Source organism: Hermetia illucens, chromosome 4 (genome assembly GCF_905115235.1).
Source record: "Hermetia illucens chromosome 4, iHerIll2.2.curated.20191125, whole genome shotgun sequence".
Taxonomy (NCBI): Eukaryota; Metazoa; Arthropoda; class Insecta; order Diptera; family Stratiomyidae; genus Hermetia; species Hermetia illucens.
In genome coordinates this window covers 65,935,982-65,963,978 of record NC_051852.1, presented here as the reverse complement: position 1 = coordinate 65,963,978, position 27,997 = coordinate 65,935,982, and the positions used below count along the sequence as shown (strand labels likewise).

The following is a 27,997-nucleotide window of genomic DNA, read 5'->3' as shown; positions in this document are numbered from 1 at the left end:
ATTAGCTACCAGATGAAAAACATTCTAAAGAAATGTGACAACGAAGTGATATCTACTAGCAGACCACGTCAACTGAAGACACGATTAGGAAGCGTCAAGGACCCTAAGGAAGATAGCGAGAAAAGCGGAATTACCAGATAACCGATTGAACATATATAGGGCAAATTAAGATTAATAACAACGAGGTTCAACGAACGAAGAGAAGGAAATCTGGCAAAAGCAGACCAACACATGCCCTCAAATCGTTAGTAGCTAGACACATCATCCGCAAATTGAACACATTAGAGAGTTTTATCATCCACAAGATACGGGAGGAAAAAAGAAATAACAGTGATTTAGGAAACGTCAACATTTGGCTTTTTGGATTAATTAGGTTATAAAATTAACTAGCAATTAAGCTGAATGAAATTATGCGGTGTTTCCAACGATTAATTAATTGAAATAATAAAAACTTGTTGTTTCTTTTTCGTTGGTGTGGATATTTATTCTTGCAAATACCGATATTTCGGGAACCACTTGTTCCCTTCATCAGTGCTAACAAGAAACTTGAAACAACAGTTTTTATTATTTCAATTAGCAATTAAGGTTTGGATTTAGGTATTTAAGGACAACCTGGATCATAAGCAGTTACAACTGATAAATGCCACCGCCGTGGCGTAGTAAGCCTTGCTAATTTTGAATTGTAAATAAAATAATTGAATATGAAACAGAAATAATTGAAGATATTAAGTTGCGAACCACCGACAGGGGAATTTCGTATTTTATCTAAAATATTAATTGTAAATACAAATTTTAAAATAAAATGTTTTAATTAAAATAATTGTAAAATAAAATGTATTATTAAATTGGTGACCCCGATTGTAAATACAAATTGTAAAATAAAGTGTTTTAATTAAAGTAATTGTAAAATAAATTGTTTTAATTAAAGTAATTTTACAATAAAATGTTTTAATTAAATAATTGTAAATCCAAGTGGTAAAATAAAATGTATTACTAAAACTTTGACCTATTATAGCTTTGTTGGTAATAGTGCGATTTACATCAAACTTGGTAGGATCATGCTCTATGCTATACCCTACGTTGCTAGAATGAACTTAAGGGGGTTTTCCAGACAATTTCTAAAAATTATAGCAATATACCATTATTGACTTTATTTTGGAAACTAGATACCACATAGTGGTAGCCTCCTGATTTTTTTCAGATTTTTCGTTTGTGTAGTTTCTGAGATTAGGTCCGTTCAAGAAATAATCACTTCCCCACATTATCACCTTTCCAACAAATATCAAAACTAAGACCTAGTCCGGAAAGTACTAACCGCAATCCTTCATTTGATACCCCACATGACCATATTTGATGAAAAATTGTGCACCCCCTTTTGCATGTATGGGGATTCCGCTCCACAGTTCCGACCTTTCCACCAAATTTGGTGTGAATCGCTAAAACCGTCTCCGCGAAAAATGCGTCCGTCGGACAAACAGGCAGTAAACCGATTCAATCACCTGTCGGGTGTAAAAAAGTACATTATAATATCAACCATTCACCTTTAAAAATAGGCAACCTATATGGTATTGCGTGTTGCGCTCGGCTTTTCTGCATTGACAGCATTCATATCCGAACAAATAAACAGATTCTAATTTCCTTTTTGTCAACGATTTTCGTTTATTTTCCCGAATATCTGTTTCCACAGGCTCTTGGTGTCTTCATCTAATTATATACTATTTTAATCTAATTATCTTAATGACTAGGCCTCAATTATATCTTAATTTACATATCCCCTTTGTGGTATCAGTGAATACAGATATGAGTGCTCATTACCCATATCTGTATTCAAGCGGTGCTCCTGAGGCTCTCTTCCAATGAGGAAACTCTCGATAAGGGTCCAACTTGTTGGGCTTCACCTCTTTCAGCACCGTTGCCTTCTCCATTTTATGGTCATGATCTACAATATGAATTGCGACTGCAGAATTGATGTGTTTTTCTGTCCCGTTTTATGAACTCATTTTTTAAATGTTCCTTGATCCGAGTGTTGACTAGCCGTTTGATTTGCCCTACGTATGTACAAGGGCAATCTTCGGAAGACATCTTGCAGATACCGTTTTTTTCCTTTTCCTTTTTCGGGTGGTTTTTCATTGAATAATTGCGCTGTGAGCGTGTGAATCCCGCTTGATCCTACTGCTTCGATGCCTTCTTTGGCCAAGATTTGTCGCAAAGCTCTTTCTCGGCATCAGGTCGATCTGTCTGTGTTGCGTACGCAGTGAAGAAGTGAATAGTGCCATCAACTGATATAATGGTGAGCTTCATCAGCCGATCATCAAATCGTTCTACTTCTTTAATGGCATCACGGAAACCCTCTGAGATGGCAATGCCAACACCGTATAGGGCTTCTTCGAGTTCCTCGGTCCATGCGTCAAGAACCCTTGCCTATTTCTCGACAGGACCAGGGCCCATCCTGCCGCGTCGACTGAGGTGAACGACCTAGCATTTTTTCGAGGATTATTACTCGATCCGGTTATCTTGTTTCTAATGACAGTGTGTACATTTTCTTGGTCGGCCTGTCGCGGGACTTGTCATCAAAAGAGATCAGGTAGGATTTAGTATATTTGAATAACTCCAACTATACTCTATTCATCTCTTTCGTTGATCTCACCATTTTATTTTTGTTTTACTGAGGATAGTACAAAGCACGTTTCCTCAAACCCTTCTCCTTTACCTGGGCTTGGGACCAGCATACTATGTTAATAGCATGGCGGAGTTATGTGGGTAACGGGCCCTCATATCTGTATTCACTAATTCCGTAAAGGGAATATGCTAATTAAGGCCTTGTCGTTAACATAAATAAAATAAAACAGTATATATTTAGATTGAGGATATTTCTGGGATTATTTATTTATTTATTTATATACGTATTCGGGAAAATAAACGAAAATTATTGACACAAAAGGAAATTATAATCTGTTTATTTGACGGAGACAAACTATAGTTCCATTAACCGGAAGAAAAAATATTAGCTTGCTCTAGCTACTTTAGTCGCTTGTTAAGAAAGCGTTGTCCTCATGATCTTGATTGGAACAACACTGCATCAATAGAAGTTAATGGAAGAGAAATTGGAATGGGAGCATCCTTTTTCACTTAGTTCTTAGAGGTGGCACCGGCGTATAAAATACAGAATGGTCCGTACGCATCCTTCTTTATTTCTCAAAGCGAATCATGTTAGCGGGCAAGAACAAAAGTCCTACGGACCGGATGGAATTTCGAATTACAGTGCAACTCGCTTATAATGGACTTGAAGGTACTGACAAATGCAGTCAATTATAGTGGAGTGTCCATTATATCCGAATGTATAAAAACAAAAATGAAGTTCTAGTTTTTAGTTGAACAAAGTATTATATATGTGACTTTAAATAAAAATAATGAAAACGTACAAACATGACCGCACTAGACTATTCCAAGACGTCAAAACACAATTTTCAGCACAGAAGTTCGCCGAAGCCTAAGTCATTCTAGTATAATTCTAGCAACAGGCCAACGGTGAGAGTGAAGATCACACTCACTAGATGTGAGCCACAGTCCAGACTCCGGCACCAGAAGGCAAAATCATCAGATCGTTATTATATTTATTAGCATTAATCGCATTACTTACATAATTGCTAGGAAAATAAAGTTTTAAACTTTTCGAAAGCATTTTAAATAGATTTGGAAAAAAATTGTTATTTTCATTTCAACCGAATTCTTATTTAAAATTTGAATTTCTAGATCGTTTTCAATTTCATTTATGTTCGATAAAATATGTTCACTATTTTGGGATGCCGTAAAAATTTCATTAATTTTTTCAAACATTCGTAAGCGTGTCTCTGGATAGCTGAGCGGTTAGAGCACGAGGCTGTCATACGGAAGGTCGCGGCTCAAATCTCACTGGTTGCAGCGGGGATTTGCATCGTGAATTGACATCAGATATCAGTCGACCCAGCTGTGAACGAGTACCTGAGTCAAATCAGGGTAAAAAACAAAAATTAACATTGCCTCATATAGGGTACTGTAATCCTGTAGTGTTTGGTTACGATCATAAATGAAGTGCTTTAATATACTTCAAGGCCCGGATAGAATTGGATTGTTGCGCCAACGATTATTATTATTTATAAGCTTCTTCAAGGGTTAGTTATCTGGTTCGGTCTCATCGTCGTCATCGTCATAATGCTGCGACATTTGTTCTTGATCAGTAACTTCTTCTGTAGTGAGAATATTGTTGTTCAATGTGTTTGAACCATTTGAATAAAGTACCTGTAACTATAATAGCCGCCGGCGTTTTTCAGTACCAATTAGATTTGCGAACACCATGGCAGTACAATAGTTTTCCACCAGCACAAACTCCATTCTTAAATCGTTTAAACGTTTTGTCAGGAGTTAGTTTCTAGAAAACTCCAGTCTCGCCCGCGTTCAAAATATTTTCTGGATCGTAATCTTTTACAGAAATCGTACCTTTAAAACTTCGTACGACATTATTGTCAACTGATGCCCTTCCTCTACAAGATCGACCACATACGATACCTGTCTTCGTTTAAATCTATCTATCCAGCCACTCATTATCATCATCAACGGCGCAACAACCGGTATCCGGTCTAGGCCTGCCTTAATAAGGAACTCCAGATATCCCGGTTTTGCGCCGAGGTCCACCAATTCGATATCCCTAAAAGCTGTCTGGCGTCCTGGCCCACGCCATCGCTCCATCTTAGGCAGGGTCTGCTTCGTCTTCTTTTCCTACCATAGATATTGCCCTTATAGACTTTCCGGGTGGGATCATCTTCATCCATACGGATTAAGTGACCCGCCCACCGTAACCTATTGAGCCGGATTTTATCCACAACCGGATGGTCATGGTATCGTTCATAGATTTCATTGTGTAGGCTACGGAATCGTCCATCCTCATGTAGGGGGCCAAAAATTCTTCGGACGATTCTTCTCTCGAACGCGGCCAAGAGTTCGGAATTTTTCTTGCTAAGAACCCAAGTTTCCGAGGAATACATGAGGACTGGCAAGATCATAGTCTTGTACAGTAAGAGCTTTGACCCTATGGTGAGACGTTTCGAGCGGAACAGTCTTTGTAAGCTGAAATAGGCTCTGTTGGCTGACAACAACAGTGCGCGGATTTCATCATCGTAGTTGTTATCGGTTGTGATTTTCGACCCTAGATAGGAGAAATTGTCAACGGTCTCAAAGTTGTATTCTCCTATCCTTATTCTTGGTCGTGTTTGTGTTTGACCAGTGCGGTTTGATGTTGTTGGCTGATTCGTCTTCGGTGCTGACGTTGCCACCATATATTTTGTTTTGCCTTCACTGATGTGCAGCCCAAGATCTCGCGCCGCCTGCTCGATCTGGATGAAGGCAGTTTGTACGTCTCGGGTGGTTCTTCCCATGATGTCGATATCGTCAGCATAGGCCAGTAGTTGGGTGGACTTGAAGAGGATCGTACCTCTTGCATTCGCCTCAGTATCACGGATCACTTTCTCGAGGGCCAGGTTAAAGAGGACACATGATAGCGCATCCCCTTGTCGCAGACCGTTGTTGATGTCGAATGGTCTTGAGAGTGATCCTGCTGCTTTTATCTGGCCTCGCACATTGGTCAGGGTCAGCCTAGTCAGTCTTATTAATTTCGTCGGGATACCGAATTCTCTCATGGCCGTGTACAGTTTTACCCTGGCTATGCTATCATAGGCGGCTTTAAAGTCGATGAACAGATGGTGCAACTGTTGTCCATATTCCAACAGTTTTTCCATCGCCTGCCGCAGAGAGAAAATTTGATCTGTTGCTGATTTGTCTGGAGTGAAGCCTCTTTGGTATGGGCTAATGATGTTCTGGGCGTATGGGGCTATCCGGCCTAGCAAGATAGTGGAGAATATCTTATAGATGGTACTCAGCAACGTGATACCTCTATAATTGCTGCACTGTGTGATATCTCTTTTTATATATGAGACCGATTATGCCTCGTTGTCAATCGTCAGGCATTGATTCGCTGTCCCATACCTTGAGCACAAGTTGATGAACCACTTGGTGTAGCTGGTCGCCTCCATATTTGACCAATTCGGCTGTAATTCTATCGGCTGCTGGCGACTTATGATTTTTTAGGTGATGAATTCCACGGACTGTTTCTCCTAAACTTGGTGGCGACAGTATTTGTCCGGCGTCTTCAGTTGGCGGGACCTCCAACTCGCCGATGTTCTGGTTGTTCAGTAGCTCATCAAAGTACTCAACCCATTGCTCTAATATGCCCATTCTTTCGGAAATCAGATTTCTCTCTTTGTCTCGGCAGGATGAGCATCGAGGTGTACAAGGCTTCATCCTGCTGACTTATTGGTAAGACTTCCGTGCCTGGTGCGGTTGCTCCATGTACTTTTCTAGTTCACAGACTTTTTGGTTCTCCCAGGCTTCCTTTTTCCGTCTGTGAAGTCGCTTCTCTGCTCGACGGAGTTCGTGATAAGTCTCTGCGCGTGCCCGCGTTCTTTGAGAATGCAACATTACTCGGTATGCGGCATTCTTCCGTTCCGTTGCTAGCTTACATTCATCGTCAAACCAGCCGGTCCGACTCCTTTTGCGGCTGGGGCCAAGTATATTTGCGGCCGTATCCATGATAACGTTCTTCAGGTGGTTGTGAAGATCATTAGTTGATGCTTCATCTCCAGGTCCTCTGTTGACTGCGGTTATTGCGGCATCCATTTCCCTCTTATAGGTGTCGCGGAGGGTTGTGTTGTGGATGGCTTCAGTGTTCACTCTCACCTGATTGTCAGAGGGGATTCTAGGTGGTATTGTTATGGTGGTATTGCCTAGAACATCATTGGCCCATACCAAAGAGGCTTCACTCCAGGCAAATCAGCAACAGATCAGATTTTCTCTCTGCGGCAGGCGATCGAAAAACTGTTGGAATATGGACAACATTTGCACCATCTGTTCATCGACTTTAAAGCCGCCTATGATAGCATAGCCAGGGTAAAACTGTACACGGCCATGAGGGAATTCGGTATCCCGACGAAATTAATAAGACTGACTAGGCTAACCCTGACCAATGTGCGAGGCCAGATAAAAGCAGCAGGATCACTCTCAAGACCATTCGACATCAACAACGGTCTACGACAAGGGGATGCGCTATCATGTGTCCTCTTTAACCTGGCCCTCGAGAAGGTGATCCGTGATGCTGAGGTGAATGCAAGAGGTACGATCCTCTTCAAGTCCACCCAACTACTGGTCTATGCTGACGATATCGACATCATGGGAAGAACCACCCGAGACGTTCAAACTGCCTTCATCCAGATCGAGCAGGCGGCGCGAGATCTTGGGCTGCACATCAATGAAGGCAAGACCAAATACATGGTGGCAACGTCAGCACCGAAGACGAATCAGCCAACAACATCAAACCGCACTGGTCAAACACAAGCACGAACAAGAATAAGGATAGGGGAATACAACTTTGAGACCGTTGACAATTTCTCCTATCTAGGGTCGAAAATCACAACCGATAACAACTACGATGATGAAATCCGCGCACGGTTGTTGTCAGCCAACAGAGCCTACTTCAGCTTACAAAGACTGTTCCGCTCGAAACGTCTCACCATAGGGTCAAAGCTCTTACTGTACAAGACTATGATCTTGCCAGTCCTCATGTAATCCTCGGAAACTTGGGTTCTTAGCAAGAAAAATTGCGAACTCTTGGCCGCGTTCGAGAGAAGAATCGTCCGAAGAATTTTTGGCCCCCTACATGAGGATGGACGATTCCGTAGCCTACACAATGACGAAATCTATGAGCGATACCATGACCGTCCGGTTGTGGATAAAATCCGGCTCAATAGGTTACGGTGGGCGGGTCACTTAATCCGTATGGATGAAGATGATCCCACCCGGAAAGTCTATAAGGGCAATATCTATGGTAGGAAAAGAAGACGAGGCAGACCCTGCCTAAGATGGAGCGATGGCGTGGGCCAGGACGCCAGACAGCTTTTAGGGATATCGAATTGGTGGACCTCGGCGCAAAACCGGGATATCTGGAGTTCCTTATTAAGGCAGGCCTAGACCGGATACCGGTTGTTGCGCCGTTGATGATGATGATTGTTATTCGAGCTCGGAGCACCATGCCAACGAGATAGTGATCCGAGTCTATATTGGCCCCCCTATATGTTCTGACATCCATCAAGGCTGAGAGGTGGCGGCGTTCGATCAACACGTGGTCAATTCGGTTGAAAGTGGTCCCGTCTGTAGAGGCCCACGTATGTTTGTGGACCGCTTTCCGCGCAAACCAGGTACTTCCAACAGCCATTTCGTGTGACCCTGCTAATTGAATAGTCCGCAGTCCGTTATCATTTGTTTTTTCGTGTAAGCTATGGGAGCCAACGTATCGCCTGAATACGGGCTCCTTCCCTACTTGGCTGTTAAAATCCCCAAGTATGATTTTAATATCATATCTGGGACAGGCTTCGAGGGTTCTTTCTACTGCCTCATAGAAGGTATCCTTCTCCGACTCTGCAGTCTCCTCTGTAGGGGCGTGAACGTTTATGAGGCTTATATTTCTAAACTTGCCTCGCAAGCGCAGAGTGCATAGCCGTTCGCTTATGCTTTCAAAGCCGATAACAGCAGGTTTCATTTTTTGGCTGACTAAGAAACCTACTCCGAGCACATGGTTTACTGGATGACCGCTATAATATATGGTGTAGTGGCTCTTCTCCAGGAAACCGGTCCCTGTCCATCGCATCTCTTGCAACGCTGTTACATCAGCCCTATATTGGGACAGGATATCGGCTAGCTGCTTATCAGCTTCATCTCTGTACAGGGAGCGCACGTTCCATGAGAAAATGCGCAAATCGTTGTTCCTTTGTCGTTGCCGGGTCCGTCGTTTTAAAATCCGTCCTATCCGAGGCTCCTATTGTGGCTTCGTAACAAGTTGTTTTCCGTGTAGGGTTGTCAGCCCTACCCAGCCACTACTGCAAGTAAATTCATCCCCTATAAGTCTTCCGAATTCCTTTGCTTTTAACTAGCACTATTAATAGTTTTTGTATTGGCTCTCTTTTGTTGAAACCACATTAAAAGCATGCTTTCCACTTGTGGTTATAAGGGTATCCTCAATTTTGTTGTTGTCAATTTGTGAGTTTAATTCAGTTTTAATTTTTTCGCGACTGTTCCAAATGTTGGAGACTGTTCATTTTGGTAAGTTTTTCTCTGTGCAAATGTTCGCCTGATTTTCCCCATAGCCGTTTCTCTTCGTTTGTTAAAGCCTGGTTCACACTTGAAAGTTAACGTAAAAACGGAACGTATAAAATGGCAGGCAAGAAATGAGATTGGCATTATTGTCAGATAAAACGAGGGAATTTCAGATGTCACAAAGTGTTAAAGAATCGGCAATTTGTTCGGGGAATTCCCTAGAAAATTTGCACTTATAATGGACTTGCGTTTAAAAATATGTTTAAAACAAGTTCATTATAGCTGAGTTCATCGTAAGCGAAGATTTGTGCACAATTTTAAGATTTTTTTTCGGACCAAAGAAAAGAGTATTATACCCGAAAATCGATCTTAAGTGAGTTGCACTGTATATTCTAAAAAATGCATTGCCATTATCAGTTCTTACAATACTCTTTAATAACTAAATAACGGCCACTTCCCTCCGACGTGGAAAAGCGCACAACTTACATCGATAAAACCTTGGGGAAACCTCAAACATGCCAGACCTATTTCGCTCCTATCAAACATCGGAAAGGTGCCTCACAATGCCTCACTCGGATGGCAAATACAACCGATATACAGTACCAGAGAGCAAATCAATCCAAACACGAATTTCTAATGATGTCGTTAATCGAAAAAATAACATAAAATACCTAGGAGTCGACCTCAATAACAAATTAAAATTCAATCTCCACGTGATCCATTAACAAAGCAGCTAAGGCGGCCGTAGCATTAAAGAATTTGATATAAGCGAAAGCGGCGGTACTCCCAGCTACTAAACCCTCCCTACAAAACGCTAATTAGACCTAGCATAACCTTTGCAAACCTATATGACCCACCATCTCCAGGTCGCTGAAGAGCTCCTGTGCTTTGAACAGTAACTCCCTGCTTCATGAAACCTTCGGAGTTTCTCCCATCCTCATATATTTAGTCAAATTACGTCTAGAGCAATATTAAAAAAATTGTTACAGCACCCACATCCCGCAATAAGAAAACTAGTAGAAAGTAATCTGTCAGTGAACAGCCTGAGACAATACACGCTCCTCGCTCCTCCCAGATAACAAGTCCACCCGCCTTCATACACGCCTTCCTTCCGCTTACTTCTTCAGTTCAAATTACTAAATATTTAAGTAACTACTGTAGATAATCATGAATTAACATACATACTTACTCTCAGATGTATAACATATAACGCAACCTAAGTGGCGTTCCACAACTGGTGCTTTTTGTGATCGAAGTATCAGCGAACGTCTCAAATCTAAAATTTTCCGCAATGTCGTCCGTCTTATTTCTTTCTATGGTTCTGAGTTTTGGCTTCTTGTGGTAATGGAGGCGAAGATGTTGTGTTGGATTAGTGGTGGGACACATTTTGATTACATCCGAAATTAGGATATCCGGTGGCAAACGACCAAAAGACCAGCGGCAACAACGTTGGTTTGGTTCGCTGGATGGGGATTTAAAAGCCTGGCCGGCCCCGTTTGTGAACGGGACAAAGGCTGAAGAAAAAAGAAGAATACTAATATTAGTATCATTGTCACTACATCCCAAAAATTAAAAAGGGAAATAATGAAAATAAATAATAAAAAAGTCGGTATACTGGAAGCTGGGAGCTTCGGGAATAAAGGTGTGTGTGTGTTCATCATATGGGAGAAACTCACTAAGTACGATTTTTCATTTATACATAGTTAAGAATACAAAAGATTCCGTCACACTTTGCCAAACTCCAAGCCACACATATGCTTATACATATTAACGACGTAAATGCTGTGTCCATCCTAAATAAATAAACATTGTCAAGTGCCGCATCGATAAATTGGGCGAACGCATCTTTACGCATGCCCACTTTGTTCCATGCACAAAAGTACGTAGCCGCTGATAACCAAGTATACACATGTCTATTATATTGGCTACTACCCGCAAGCTTTATTACACATACATGCAAATTATCGTCTACTCTGATGCCAAATTTTGTACTTCTGGAGGGAGGGAAGAGGGGTCCCGGTAAATTTCTAAAACATGGTAATATATTATTACTAACCTTATTTGTGCAAATATCGGAACGGGATGTATTTTGAGGCCTAGATTTCATATAGATCCATCACTATTTTTTTTCAGATTTTTCGGTTGGATAGGTTCTGAGAACGAGACTTTTTTAAGGAACATATTTTGAGCCTTAACTCCTTTATGGTTTACCCAATATTAGATACAAGATCAGTTTCGCAAAGCAGTATTCGAGCGCTTTCATTCTGTAAACCCCCCTTTGGCAGGAAGGGGGGTCCCCTTCGATCCTAACACAAATGGGGGTCACTCGCTGAATGTAAAGGAGCACACCAACCACATGTCTCGCCAAATTTGGTGACAATCGATTTAGCCGTCTTCAAATAAATCAGGTGTGGCAGACGGACAGACAGACAGTGAATCAATTTTAATGAGGTTTTGTTTCACACAAAATCTTAATAATTCGGGAAGCCTGAAGCTGGACGCTTCAGGTATGAAAGGTTTTGTGCATTTCTTTTATAAAAACATTTCAGTGGACATTGGCTCCATTAGTAGCTAACACGTTATATTAACAATTAAAGTGAATCAAGTGAAATTTGACCTATTATAACTTTGTTAATAATCGTGCGATTTCCACCAAATTTGGTAGGATTATGCTCTATATTATAGCCTACATCGCTTCAAAATTGCATGATTCTAGGATGAACTTAAGCGGGTTTTACAGTTAATTACTAAAAAATTATGGTAATATACTATTATCTACTTTATTGGAACAGATATCTGTATGGGGATTATTTCGGAATCTAAGTACGATATAGTGGCAACCTTCGGTTTTTTCACATTTTTGGATTAGGTAGAAATTATCACTTTCGACCCCCGCACTCCTCACCTTTCCAACAAATCTTAAAACCAAGACCGGCTTCGAAAATGCTAACCAAGACTTTTCATTTGATATCCCACATGACTGTATTTGGTGAAGAAAAAAATGCACACACTCCTTTTGCATGTATGGCGACCCCCTTAAAATTCGACGTAGAATGATGTAACTCACTATATGCGTCAGCGTTCACCGTTCCCACCTTTCCGTCAAATTTGGTGTTAATCGCTATAATCGTTTCCGAGAAAAATTCGTGTGACCGACAGACAGTAAACCGATTTTAATAAGGTTTTGTTTTACACAAAACCTTAAGAAGGGCTCACTTAATAGCAGCCAAGTGTAGAAGGCATATGACACTTTAACAATTCATTGGAATGTCAATTATTCTCGTAAATTCTGCTGCATCAGATACAGTGAATTCGCGCGAAATCGATAAGCTTGAACTTGAGATTGGCGACGGGCTGAAAACTTGGAAAAGCAACTATACTTCTGTTAAAAAATGGTGAAACGATGAAGCTAACATAGTAAATTAAATGCATAGGGTAAGCCCTAATATAAGGAATATTGATGACCAATATCATTTGTTAAGACACCGGAGCAACTACATCCAGTATTGAAAAAAACTACCTATTGAACAACGAAATAATTAATTTTCCTAATCCTGTTCCAATTAATGGGCTTGGTGGAACTTATTTGGTACCAAAACAAGTAAAATCAAACATGCCTACAGAATTTGAACTACTTGAGAACTATGAAATATTCTGACATACAGTTACTCAAAAAAGTATCCGGACAATGGTTAATTTAGAATTCTAATGCGAAAAACATAGATTTGTAAAATAGTAACATAATTTCGTTTTCTACGATAATAATATTTTATAGCAACACTTTCGAATGAGCAAAAAAAACTCATCATTTCGTTTTAGTACAGTTGTTTTTCTGAGAATTTATGTATACATGCTTGTTATGAAAGTCAAAAAAGTATCCGCACAGCGATGAATTCTTGGAAAATGCACAGTATTGCAACTGAGTTGTCTTTTGATTTAAGATGGTGATTAAACATTGATTAGTAGCGCATTTAATTCTTCTGTGTATACACGCGTTTAATAAAGATGGGTCGGAAAACGCGGGAGATTAGTAGTGATGTTAGAAAAGTTATTATTGATCTTTTCAAGGACAATAAACCGATACGAGCGATCGCGGAAATCGTGAAAGTGAATAAATCGACGGTTCATGAAATAATTACACGCTTTAAAAAAACGGGTTTCATCGATAAGAAAGGGCGATCAGGCCGTCCACGAAAGTTTAATGACCGAGAGGAAAGATGGATCGTGCGGAAAATGAAAATAAACCCCAAACTAAGTGCAGTTAAGTTGAGAGCTCAGGCGGAAAAGAGGTTTGGTAAAGTTACAAGTATCGAAACAATTAGAAATATTCTTCGAAAGAATAATTTCCACGGTAGAGCCAAATACGGAGCTGAATTTGAAAAATTTAAAGTGCACGGTGAAACATGGCGGTGGTTCTCAGTTGGTATGGGGCTGTATGTCAGCAGCGGGAGTTGGCAATTTAAAGTTTATAAATGGGAAATATGACAAATATCAGCATCTCACAGTCCTTAAGGAAAATTTACTTCAAAGCGCAAGGAAAATGCAAATGGAGCATTTTTGTTATTATGAGGACAATGATCCCAAACATAACTCCTACGTTTGTAAACTTTGGCGGCTGTACAATTGCCCAAAAGTGATAGATACTCCGGCGCAAAGTCCGGATCTAAATCCAATAGAGCATTTGTGGGAACATTTGAAAAGAAAAATTCAAAACTGCGAAATTTCAAGTCTAATTACACTTAGAAAAGCTTTGAAGGAAGAGTGGGCGACGATCAGTCCACAATTTTGTGAGAAACTTGTCAAATCGATGCCTCGTCGACTAAGGGAAGTAATAAAAAATCGAGGAGGTCCAACAAGATATTAAATTTTACATTAAAGGGGTAAGTTTCCTTCAAACGCTTTCTGTCCGGATACTTTTTTGACTTTATTTTTTGTAGCGTTCTTAACAGCGGAGCTATTTTTTTTTAAAGCGGAAACTGAGAAATTTTTTTTTTTTGGAAATTTATTATAAACCAATCAAAGATAAATATAACAAATAATCATTAAGCAAATGTGCCACAATTGTTTATATTTCTTTGAAAATATCTATACAACGGTCATGTCCGGATACTTTTTTGAGTAACTGTATAAGGAACTTTTCCAATAAACAATTTAAAACTTACTATTTCCATTAAATGTTCCTTTAAATCTACGAAAAGGTTACTTTCTTATAAATAAATAAAAGTTGCTATTCAATTATGCAGTACCAAACGAACTATTTAATTACGCAGTACGAAACGAATTCCGGCAAAACTAACTATTGAAGATAAGTGTCCAATCCCAAATATAGAGAGTATCCTCGACTTTATGAAAGGATTTCACCAGATCAAGATCCGCAAACATGTTGAAGAGAAACAGTATTTTACACTCCGCACTGACATTTCGAGTTTAATTCAATACCTTTCACTTTAAAAACGTTCCAGCGGCATTCCTCCGTGACCATACAAACAAAATTTGTACATCGCAGCTTTTGAAAAATTGAAAAATCTTTTTACCAATTGTCCAGTATTACATTGCACGGATTTAAAACAGAAATTGGTTTTGACAACAGATGCATCAGAAAAAGCAATTGGCGCTGTTTTATCCCAACAAGCACATCCTGTATCATTTGCTAGCAGAGCTGTCAATAAGCACCAGAGAAAAAAATCCATAATAGAAAAAAATTGCTTTCCGTAATTTGGGCAGTCCACTGCTTCAGACCCTACTCTTTCGGAATAAAATTTGATATTCATACAGACCATCGACCTCTTATTTGGCTGAACAACATCAAATGCATCAAATTAAAAGAATATAATTTCGATCTCAAATATGTTAAAGGAAAGGACAATAAAGTAGCAGATTTCCTCAGTCGTGTTGATACGGACAATAGTGAAATAAATATATTAACCGAAAATGGAAATAACTATAATAAAAGTGACAGCGAAAATGACAATATACACTCGGGAAACGCGGTAGCGAAAATTATTTTATACCCATTCGAGAAGAAATAGTTAATATCTATAAAACACAAATCATAATAGACGCCAGCATCTTATTTGTATGGCTCGGTTGATGCGGCAAATTCGTCCGAAATTCATAAGTTTCAACTGTTATAATTTTGACACTAATAGCCGGAATTTCATAAAACTGGTATTCCTAGGATGAACTAAAGGGGGGTTTCAGTCAATTTCTAAAAGTTGGAAATATACTATTAGTAAGTATATTTGAGCAGATATCGAAATGGCACATATTTTGAGGCCTAGATTTCGTCTAAGCGCACCACCCTGATTGTTTTCAAATTTTTGGGTTGGGTAGTTTCACTTTAAGTGTGTACATTTTGACTCTTTACTCGCGCACATTTTGCAATTTACATCGAAACGAATGTCAGTTTCGGAAAGTACTAACCGAGACTTTTCATTTGATAACCCACACGCATGTTACTGGTGGAAAAATGTTTAAAGCCCCCTTTGCATGTATGGGGAGCACCCCTTTAAATTCCACCTAAATTTATGTCACTCACCGTATTCGTGGGATTTCATAGTTTCAATCGGTCCATCAAATTTCGTTTGGTTTGGTTTAGCCGTTTTGGAGGAAAGTGCGGGTGACAGATAGACAGACAGTGAATCGATTTTAATAAGGTTTTGTTTTACACAAAACCTTAATCTTAGTTTCACAATATGTACAAATCACGCTGTTGATCTCCTGAGTCAAAATCAAGGCTTTAACAAATAGTACAAATCCATAAAAATAACAATCAAACCGGGATAATTTGAGGAAATGAAAAACAAATATTACTTTGAATCGTTACTAAAAATTATTACCAAATATATTAATAATTTTGACATTTGTAATAGTACAGAATGCCACAGAAAACCCTTGAAGTCTTAATTTAAATAAATAGACGCTGCTGCGCCAGGTTGCAGCAGTGTGTGGGATTCGCACCCACTAAAACCACCCCCACTCTTCCGTCTCTCCCCGCGGGACCACCGTGAAGTATTACTTCGCGGGGGAGGCTCTGGTTCGCTATACCAGCTCGTCCATGTCACATCTCCGTCGCGCCGCCTTCCGAGCTCGATCCAACTCCAGGAGTTTTGTCTGCACCATGGCTACTGCTTCATTTACCGCCATCCAGTTTTCCTCCGACTTCAGCATCTCTTCCACCAGGTTCGAGGGCTCGATGTCCGCCCCTAAGACGCTGTTCACCCTACTTTTCTGCTGCAGAAATCTGGGACAATGGAACATAGCGTGCTCCGGGTCCTCGGGTGTAGCACCGTATTCAGGACAGTTGGGAGAGTCGTCCAACTCGAAGCGATGCAAGTACTTCCTATAGCCATCGTGTCCCGTAAGGAACTGTGTCAGGTGGTAATTCAATTCTCCGTGTTTTCGGTTGACCCATTTCTCGATACACGGGATCAATGTATGGGTACACCGGCCCTTGTCGGAGTTATCCCATCGTTGTTGCCACTTGCCACATAACTCTGTCCTGATGGCTTTTCGGAAATCCGTATTCACCTCGGCTGGATTTGCCTTCCGTTTTTCGTAGAGCCCGTATGCCTCGCCCGCTAGAAGATCTATAGGGATCATTCCTGCGATGACAAACACTGCCTCCGTCGACGCCGTCCTAAATGTGCTGCACACCCTTAGCGCAATTGGCCGGTATGCCGAACTTATCTTCCTCCGGTTGACAACGTGGTCCAACGCTCCCGCCCAGACAGGGGCTGCCTTCTCTCGCGCATAATCCAAGTGTCCCTTGAAACTCAGCTTGGTATCGATCATCACCTCCAAGTATTTGACAACCGATTTTGAGACGACCTCACGATTACCAACTTGGATGGTAACCTGTTGTTCTTCCTACAGTTGGTAATGAAGACCGCCTCCGTCTTTTTGTCCGCCAGATCCAGCTTGGCCATTCGTAACCATGATTTGATGGTATGAATGGCTTCATTTGCATAAAGCTCCACCTCCTCGGGATGCTTTGCAATTGCAACTACCGCCAGGTCGTCCGCAAAACCAATCAGCGTTGTCTCCTCCGGCACGCGAAGGCCAAGCACTCCGTCGTACATTATGTTCCACAGCAGCGGCCCCAATACAGAACCTTGAGGCACACCTGCTGTCACAATGTACTCCTTCGGCCCGTCGTCCGTCTCGTACCAGAGAAGTCTGTCCGAAAAGTAACTCTCGATGAGCCGAGCCAAGTATCTAGGAACACCCAGTTTGGCCAAAGCGCCCTTAATCCAGCCCCAGTTGGCTGAGTTAAAAGCATTTTTGACGTCCAGCGTCACTAGAGCACAGCATTTGCCCATGGCCATTGTATTTCGAGCCAATTCCACGACCTTTGTTACTGCATCGACCGTAGAACGGGCTCGCCGAAACCCATATTGCCGCTCTGAAAGACCACCCGCAAGCTCGATGAACGGGAGCAGCCTGTTGTATATCACCCTCTCCAACATCTTCCCCATGGCGTCTAAGAGACAAATAGGGCGATATGAAGAGGGCACGCCGGGTGGTTTTCGGGGCTTCATTAGCAACACCAGCTTCTGCCTCTTCCACTGGGCGGGAAACACTCCTTCCGCCATGCACGATTCGAATGTGTTTGCGAACCACCTTGGTCTGGCCTTGACCGCCACCTTCAGAGCCCTGTTCGGAATTCCGTCCAATCCCGGAGCCTTGCTGTCCCCAATACGTCTGCAGATTTCCCAAAGTTCCTCTTCGGTAACATTAGGGATCGAGAAGACGTCCTGCTGAGCTGCCAGTTGGGGTTCTCTTTCGTCCTGTTCCCGCTGCGGGAAAAGAGTTGTAATTATTTGCAACAAGAGGCGTGGGCATGTCACTTGAGGTGATTTTTGCCCGTTGCTTCACAGATCCCTGTATTCCTCCTCACGCTCCTGGTGCTCTGGCCTTCCCCTTGTCCTGTGGGAAAGTCTCCTCGCTCGGAGACAAAAGGATCTCTTGCCGTGGTGCAAACGTCGTCGTGGCTTCGTAGCGTCGCATGCTTCGGTTATACGCTGAGACAGCTGTGTGACCCTTTCCACCGCTGTTCCATTCGGATCATGGGCTCCCTCCAATGCGGCCAGGAATGTCTCCTCGTCGAACGCTCCGATAGACCAGCCAACCGCCTTTGCCTTTCCACCTCCAGAGCGTCGTTGGCTGGTTCCCCGGTTCCCAATGCGGAGGAAGATGGCCTGGTGGTCACTGTGGGTGTAGTTCTCACTCACTTGCCAAGCCATCTCCCTCACCAGTGAAGTAGTAAGAAATGTCAGGTCAACGATCGAACTCGACCCTCTTCCTCGAAAGGTGGGCACGCATCCAACGTTGGCCAGCACGATGTCTGGTGTTCGTCGATCGGCTTCCCCACTCCAGGGCTCACGCGTTGAAATCGCCCGCAATGATTTTAGGGCTACACCAGACTGTCTAACATCTCCTCATATTGTGCTAAGGTTGCACTAGGAGGAGCGTAGCAGCTGTAAATATGGACACCGTTGACTTTCGCCCTTATAAAACCGGCTGCCGGGGGGCCATGACTTCCTGAATGGCCTGTCTTCGACACGACCAGATTGCGGCGCTGCCAGACGCATCCACCGCCCAAGTCGCACCGCCGTGCTTTCTGTACGGCTCGCAAATAACCGCGACATCGACATTCGACTCTCGAATGGTTTGCGAGAGCAGGTCCTGAGCTGCCTCACAGTGATTGAGATTGATTTGTGTCAATCTCATTTGCCTATACGGTTCAGCTCCCTCCTATATACCGGACATCTGCTGCTTCCCACCACATGCCGGTCGTCCACGCCCTCTTTCACACTACACAGCATACACCGTGGAGCTCCAGTGCAATCTTTGATGAGGTGGCCCTCTTCCCCACACTTCCTGCAACTGCTCGACCTATCATGCTGGCTAGTGCATGCCGCCGCAAAATGGCCGAATTCGAGGCATCTGAAGCATCTCTTTAGAGATATTTGCTCCCTGAGCCTTCACACGACCCAACCTACTCTTACGTTGCCCGCGGTAATTAACTTAATAGCTGATTCCGCCGGCAAACTAATAATAGCGGTCTGTGTGCCGCCATATGCCTTCTTCATCCTTTTTATGGCACTCTGGTCTATATCGTTAAGGTTGAACTGTTGCTTTAGCGCAGCACAGATGTCCTCCCGTGAGGTGACCTCATCTAGGTCCTTGCATTCAACCACTATCTCCTGTTTCCGAGCACTTACCTCAGCTTCCTCTCCTAGTACACTTTCCACCTTCCCGCGTAAGTTATCGGTCGACTTGTCGGCGGATCTACTTAACTCCAGCATCAGATCCCCTCTCTGTGTTCGCCTAATACGGCTCACACTATCCCCCAAATCCTTCAATTCCGGGTCTGACTTCACCTTTCGGAGGATGTCGGCATAGGACATATTTCCCTTCTTGGAAATAATTATTATTTCCGGGCGGAGCTTCTTTTTGTCCTTTTTCCTCTTGTTGCTCACCTTAGTCCATTTTTCGGGCCTCCGGGCGTTGGTTTCTTCCACTTTTGTAGGTGTTGTGGCTGCAATCGTGAGATTACCGACTTTCGCGGGTACTCTCGCCGGCTCCGCCTTCTTTGGTGAAGAGGCCTTTTTCTTCTTCGGGACTTGCTGTGGTCTAAGAGGCTCGCTGGTACCGTCTCTAGCACGTTTTCCTGTCTTCCGGCCTGCCTTATCATGGGGAGGCGTCACCTGCGTTTCCCTTGTGACCTTGCCAACTGACGCTTGGGAATTCTTTTCTTCGAGTGCCTTGATATAAGACAATTTAATGCCTCTTATCAAGACTCGAATATTTTGGTGGATATTCCGGCTCTCCTTGATGAACCCGCACAGTTCATTTATTCGTTCCCCGAGTGTAACGAACGCCATTCCGGTATGTTCCCGTTTGCTTTCGCGCCTTGCGCCACAAGGAATGATGCCGATCAAGGGGCTATTCATGTTTTTTTCAGAGTCCCGCGACGAATCTCGACTACCAAAAAGAGCCATTGTTCTCGGTGGTGATCTCCCAAGCTTCGAACTCCTCCTAAAGGATCCGGTGTGGACCTAATTTCCACTCCACCATTATCTCTTGTAGCATTAGATGCCACAGTAGCCAAGTTTCCCACTACTCAGGCACTGCGGTCGTTGGATATCGACGGCCGGGAGCCCGCTTGCTCACTCCCAAAAATCGCCGGCACTGGGTTTCGGAAGCCCTGCACCGTAAAAAAACTACTTTTCTCCTCTTTCATATTTGGTTTAATTTCTGGGTGTCCTTCCCGTAGCCAATTTTGATCCACGGGTGGGCGTTTATTTCCCACCTACCCGGCCTGCGCATAAGCATGCCCATACACGCACATCTCCGGATGCGTGCATGTGCATGCCCATGACATATTCGCCGAGCATTCCCTTATCCGCACGAAGGGACGCGCCTGATGGGAGATTTGGCAACTCCGCACAGCTTGAAATCTTAATTGAAATTATCAAAACCACATGATATTAATCAAATAATACATATCGATATTTTCTTCATCGGTAAAAACAATTCTTTACAGCACTCCACAAATTTTCTAAACATCTCTATTTTCCCGCAGGGATCGTCAACGATCCTTCATGGGTCGTTTACGATACGGGGAGTGGCGTCCCCGAGGTGCCCGAGCAAGTAGTTCTGACCCCCTAGCTGGCATAATACTTGCGTCCTAGGTAGTAGCCTCGAGAAAGTTTCTCGGTGAAGAGCGAACTGCTAATGACCGATACACGCCGGGACACACTGGGAGTCCCCGGAGCCGTCGACAACTCCCTGTCGACGTCGATGGGGTGATGTGAGCCTAGCTCTGCCAAGGTGGTAGTTGTGGCGTGTATCAGGAGCCAGCCCCTTCGGGACCCTGGTCAGGTAGTGTGCATTGAACCGGTGTTAGTAGACCGCGTTGCCCCGAGCGAGCGCTGATCCGTCCGTGAATTTCGGGATCAGCTAAGCGTAGGTCAGGCCTCAGGGAACTGGGGTAGGGGCTGTGTCCCTGAGGGTATACCCGTTCCTGACTATTGCAGCCCGCTCCCTTGCACACAATGCGCTGGTAAACAACTCAAATGGAGAATAAAAACGAACGAAACGAGGAGATAGTGGAAATGGAGAGTGAGCTAGCTGCGTTTATTCGCAGCACGAAAATGCGCCGTTCGCCCCAGCGCCCAGCGAAGGACGCAACAAGGGCTGAAATACCCGACGAGACATCGGGACGCGCAGACGGAGAGAAAGACTCGGAAAGTGATGCGGCACCTGCAACACAGATAGGAACCCAGACCATACCGTACAGTGCTGTAATTGGGGAAAGAGGCACAGTGGAAACTGCCGAAACTAATAAAATGGTTTCGAATACAAGCCGAGTGGGAGGATTGTCGATTACTCTGGCGCAAGCGGAAGAGGAAAGACTTATTAAAAAATGCACGGCAGTTGTGAAGCATTTAGCAATAAATTAAATTAGTTTATTTAAAACACAAAAAAGATTAACTTTATCACAATACTTTAATTACTTTCTGAATTAGAGCATTCCAACTGGGATCTTTGTGTTTCGTGTGTTCGCCGCCGCGGTTGGGAACAGAAGAGACCGGCTTATTTCCATGCGGTCCTTACTGTCCCAACCAACGGCATTTTTCCACCGCTAATTCTCCACTCCCCCGGTGCGTTCCGAAAATGAGCGAGTGGAGAGTTTCGCGCCATCTACCCGTCCGCATCCGCAACATTCGAAATAAATTTCGAATGCTGCAGATCCTGCCGCGCCACATCACTCCGCCCCCAGACGAAACCTAGGGGGTTTCGGCGACGGATCCCCGAACTTCGTTCGCCGTTAATCCACAAAGCGGACACGACGCTGCTTCGGGGCGCACACGGGTTTCAGCCTGGACAAAGAGACCGCCTTTTTGTGACCACCGATCTCGAGCTGGAAGAAATGCTCTCCCCTCTCGAGAACGCGGTACGGGCCCTCATATGGAGGCTGCAGCGGCTTCCGGACGGCATCCGTCCTGATCAGCACGTGCGTGCATGTGTCCAGTTCCTTGGGCGAACAAGCAGGTATGGACGAGTGTCGAGTGGGTGGTGGCGCTTTGATGCGTCGGAGATTGTCCCTCAGCAGACGCACCAACCCCGACTCCGTGAGACCCGATCTCTTGTCGAAGACCGGATCGCTTGGGAGTCTTGGGTTCTCCCCGTATACCAGCTCCGCGGGGCTGGCAACAAATTCCTCTCGGCGGGTTGTATGAAGGCCGAGTAGGACGAGAGGCAAGACTTGATTCCAGAACGGGTCGTCGCGTGCCATAATGGCGGCTTTCAGCGTCCGGTGCCAACGTTCTAGCATCCCATTGGATTGCGGGTGGTATGCAGTAGTCCGCTGGCGTTTAAAACCCAGGAGTTTGCCTAACTCGGAGAAAAGGGTGGACTCAAATTGCATTCCTTGGTCAGTGATGACCACTGCAGGGACGCCAAAGCGAGGTATCCACTCTCGGCAGAGGGCTTCGGCACAAGATTGCGCCGTAATGTCTTTCAGAGGTATTGCCTCAGGCCACCGCGTGAACCTGTCGATGATTGTAAGGCAATACTTGTAACCGTGCGAGTCTTGCAAAGGCCCTATTATGTCGGGGTGTATCGTGTGGAAACGCTTGGTAGTGCGGGGGAATGAGCCCATTTCTTTCCTTACATGCCTGGAGACTTTACAATTTTGGCATGCGATGCACTCTCTGGCCCAGGAATTGATATCCTTGTTCATGGAGGGCCAGAAGTATTTTCCGGTGCCTAACCGGTTTGTTGTCCTGATGCCGGAATGCGCCAAGTCGTGAACTGCGTGGAACACTTCCTTGCGAAATGTGGCCGGAATGTATGGCCGAGGTCCCTTTTCCGAGTCTTCGCAGCAGAGCGAGAGGTTTGAGCCGAAGATGGGCAACTCCCGAAATTTGTATTTGGAGTTGGATTTGAGGCTCTGAAGTGCTGCGTCATCCTCCTGCGCCTTGGCAATAGCCGGGAAATCGAGTGAGGCGGGGATGTTAACCTCGGAGACACGAGACAAAGCGTCAGCAACAATGTTGTCCTTCCCGGACACGTGCTGGATGTCTGACGTGAACTGGCTTATGAAGCTCAGGTGTCGAAGCTGACGAGGGGACGCTTTGTCGGGCTTCTGTTTCAAAGCGAACGTGAGAGGCTTATGGTCCGTGAACACTGTGAACGGCCTGCCTTCTAGGGAGAAACGGAAGTATTTGATGGACAGGTATGCGGCGAGCAGTTCGCGATCGTAGGTGCTGTAGTTCCGTTGAGCGGGATTCAACTGCTTCGAGAAGAAGCTCAACGGCTGCCAAACTTGGTCCACCTTTTGGTGAAGGGCAGCACCTACTGCGATGTCAGAGGCATCAACAAAAACGGCTAGGGGTGCATCTTGATGAGGAAATGCCAAAAGTGTAGCATCAGCCAGTTGCTGTCTGGATTTATTGAACGCGCAGACAGCCTCTTCAGACCACACAATCTCTCGTGTGTCTTTTGTTTTGGGGCCAGACAAGTACGCGTTCAAAACGGACTGGTGATGGGCGGCCTTGGGCAGGAAACGACGGTAAAAGTTTAGCATGCCCAAGAACCTCCTCAACTCCCTCACTGTTTTTGGACGCGGGAAGCTTGTGATTGCTTGCACCTTGTCTGGGTCGGGCTGTATTCCTTCAGAGGAAATGGAGTGGCCGAGGAATCTCACCTGTTGTTGAAGGAATTTGCATTTCTCAACGTTTAGGACTAAACCGGCCTCAAGGAGACGTTGAAAAATGCACTCGAGATGGGCTAAGTGCTCAGACTCAGTGGAAGAAGCGACCAAAACATCATCCAAATAGACGAAACAGAAATCAAGGTTTCGCAGGACTGAGTGGATGAACCTTTGAAAGGTTTGCGCCGCATTGCACAATCCGAAAGTCATTCGGGTGAACTCGAAGAGTCCAAAGGGTGTGCATATTGCCGTCTTTGGAATGTCTTCAGGAGCTACTGGGATTTGGTGGTATGCCTTGGCTAAGTCCAAGGTCGAAAAGATGCGGCAATTCGCGAGGTGATGCGCAAAGTCGTGGATGAGTGGAATCGGATATCGGTCAGGAACAGTCTGTGCGTTTAGCCTTCTGTAATCCCCACAGGGACGCCATTCGCCATTTGGCTTAGGGACCATATATAAAGGGGAAGAGCAACAGCTGTTTGAGGGCCTGCAGAACAAGTTGCCTGTTGAACAAGTTGTTCAAATTCTTTCCGCGCGATAGCCAGTTTCTGGGGTGGTAGAGGACGCACCTTTGAGAAAATCGGGGAACCAGTAGTATTTATGTGGTGCTGCACATTGTGCTTCACTGGTTTCGAGAGACTACACTCGGTAGTAATCTGGCTGAACTTTTGGAGGAGTGTCCGAACACGAGAGTCGGTGATGTCTTCCAAAAGAACGGAAAGGTTATTGTCAGCGTGAGATACCATTTGGCCCGACGAATTTAGGTTGGTTGTGGGGTCTATAAGGGACTTATTTTGCAAGTCCACCAGCAACCCATAGTGACACAAGAAGTCTGCGCCTAATATGGGGAAGCTGACATCCGCCAGGATGAAACGCCACGGAAACGTCCTACGCAAGCCAAGACTCACGTCCACTTGCCTGTACCCGTAAGTATTGATGCGGGAGGAATTTGCTGCCGCCAGTTTGAGGGGTTGTGGATGTAGTCGATGATGCCGGGGTACGGGAAGAACCGAAACCTCCGCACCCCTGTCGACGAGGTAGTTGCGCCTGCTGAGGGGGTCGAAAATAGTTAGGCGACGTGGCGCTGCGTTCTGGGTGGCCGTCGCCAAGACCCCCCGCGGACCTAGTTTTTTGCGGTAGGCGCGAATTTGCAAGGTAGCGTACATCTTGTCGCTTTATCTCCGATGTTACGATGGTACCAGCAAATACCTGTGTCCGCAGGCTGTCTTGACGACCTGCTACCCGAACGCCCTTTTTGTGTGGCAGACCGTGAGCGAGCTCGCGACCTGGCACTCGAACGCTGAGCGTCCAACGTCGCCCGCATCTCGGCCACGCTGGCAGTTAAAGCCGCTATCTCGCGCCGTAAATCGCTCACCTCATCCGACTGTGGTTGAACGGCCGCTATGGTTGGGCGAACGTACACCTCCTGTACCTGGTCGGCCGTCGCTGTTAGTTCCTCCAAGGAACCGGAGACGCAGGCTAGGATCGCCTGGGTTCCCTCCGGGAGCCGACGAAGCCAGAGCGACTTGATCAGATCGTCGCCGATCTTGCTCCCACCCAATTGCCTCATTTCACGAAGCAATTGGCTGGGAGTTCGATCACCCAACGTTAAACCCGCCAGCAAGTGGTCTAATTTTGCCGACTCGCTTGCCGACAGGCGCCTGATCAACTCGCTCTTGAGCTGCGAGTACGATGCCGACTTCACTACGTCGGACACCAGAAGTATGGACTCCTCGTCCAGGCCGACCACTGCGTAGTTGAAGCGGGTCGCGTCCGATGTGATGCCGGACATTTGGAACTGCGCTTCCAAATGCACGAACCACAGCTCGGGGTTCCGCCGCCAAAATGGAGGAACGCGTACGGCGAGGGCGGTCACTTGCGGGTTCGATGGGCCTGCCGCATCTTTGCCATCAAACGACATCTTGTTTCGCGAAAAGTACGAGTTGTAATGCAGACGCGGTGAATTTAAAACGAAACGCGGTGAATTTTACTCCGACACGGCAGGCCGCACCCACAAATGCACGCACGGACAGAGAAAATTACGACCGAAGCGGACGCTCTCCAGCGCAGACCAAAACAACACCAAAGAAATGGAGAACCCACGATGCGAAACACTTCAACGCCGTCTCTTCCAGCGATTTTTGATTATTATTATCACAATTTTAACTTTTAATATAATTAACAATTAGTGCGAATATTGCACAACTAATGATAATAATTAAATTTGATATGGATATAAAATGAGTATAGAGATGAGATAATAATAATTTCACTTGATATAATAAATGATGCAATTAAATAAATTTGAAATGAATATAACTAGTTGTCCTTGCGTGTGCTACTTTCAAGCCGAGCTGGGGTCCTCCTCGACGGCGGACACACGGCGCACACATCTGTAAACTGTCGGGGACCTGACAGAAGGACAACATGCCGTAAATGCGGTCAGGCACGCCATAAAGCGAACAGCTGCAATGAAAAGGAAAGCTGCGTCCTATGCAGGGACCGTGGCGCGACTGATGAGAGCATTGCGCACACTGCGGGATCGGGGCGGTGTCCAGTTTTCAGAGCAGAACTGGAAAGAGCTAGGATACGGTCAACATGGTTCGCATACTACAAATCAATATGCACTGGAGCGCAACCGCTCACGAGTTGCTAGCGCAGTTCGCTGCGGAGACCAAAACTGATTTAGTACTCATCAGTGAGCAGTACCAAAACAAGGGCCCAGTTTCATGGCACCCAGACATATCAGGTACCGTTGCCATCTAGGTTCGGGACGGCACCCTCCTGGGGGTTCTTGCCCAAGGCCGAGGGGACGGCTTTGTCTGGATTCGGTGTTCAGGGATAACGTTTTATAGTGTCTATCTTACGCCGAATGAGACGATGCCGGATTTTCGTCGGAGGCTTCAGGCTTTGGAGGACGCTATCTTAAGCACGGATGGGACGGATTCTGGTCGGGGATGACTTCAATGCTAGGGCACTTGAATGGGGCATGCCTCACACAGATTCCAGAGGGAAACGAATTCTGGAAATGGCGGCGAGAACAGGACTGGTAGTTCTAAACACTGAATCAACCCCAACGTTTCGGCGCCCGGGCTGCGAAGGAAGCATTCCAGACGTAACCTTCGCATCGGAATCACTGGTGTCGCTGGTGGACGGGTGGCGAGTTCTGGAAGACTTTTCGGCAAGTGACCACCAATACATTGCTTTCGAAGTGGTGGACACAAACTCTCGGTGTGCGCCACCACAGCGATCTTTCTGTGTATGGAACGTCGCGAAAGTGAACACCGGGAAGTTTGTCGAAACTCTGGGAACAGGTGGGGCCACGCTGAAGGGTACTCCTGGGTAAATTCAGTTATGAACCTGATAACGACGGTCTGCGGAGCCTCCATGCCCAGGAAGACATCGAGGCGCGGCAAAACTTCCATGTATTGGTGGACAGTGGAAATCGCAAAGCTCCGGAAGGAGTGCCACAGGCTCCGCCGCTTAACACAACGTCTAGGCGACCGGGAGGAGGAGACTCTGCAGCGCAATAAACAAGAGCAAAGCTCGCTGCTGGCAAGATTTGATCAACGAGGTGAATGGGGATCCGTGGGGACTCGGTTACAAACTTGTAACCCGAAAAATCGGGGCTCTGCGGAAACCCTGTTCACTTAAGGCCGAGCAGATGGACCGCATTGTGAGGGCACTCTTCCCTGCACACCCCGTATGGGATGGTGACGTCGGCGCGGAGAGCGCAGAGGACTGTCCACTTTTCTCTGTAAAAGAGTTGGAACAGGCAGTCCTCTCTATGAAAAATAAGAAGGCGCCAGGACCCGATGGTATTCCAGCAGAGGTGTACAAACTGGTATTCCAACACCGGCCAGACCTACTGCTCGGCGCATTCAACGCTTGCCTGAAAGAGGGCATTTTCCCTGCTCGTTGCATCCGCAACATTCGAAATAAATTTCGAATGCTGCAGATCCTGCCGCGCCACAAGCACATGCGATTTTCGACGTTCCTTCTAGGAGAAAAAGCTTTGGTTTCTAGCCTGGAACCCACGTGTGCTTTAGAAATCCGAAACCTTGACTGTCTCACGGAAAAGAACGAGGTAGAAGAGGC

General features: G+C 45.1%; 1 long non-coding RNA gene across 1 annotated transcript in view; it reads right to left on the bottom strand.

Moving 5' to 3' along the window:
- Window positions 1-1,332: 1,332 nt before the first annotated feature.
- LOC119656241 overlaps window positions 1,333-27,997 on the bottom strand; it is a 37,960-nt gene continuing 11,295 nt past the window's right edge. Inside the window, exons 2-3 of the long non-coding RNA XR_005250023.1 lie at window positions 10,367-10,691; window positions 1,333-1,499 (exon numbers count right to left, since the gene is read on the bottom strand). This is a non-coding gene — a long non-coding RNA (uncharacterized LOC119656241). The remainder of the gene's footprint in view (window positions 1,500-10,366; window positions 10,692-27,997) is intronic.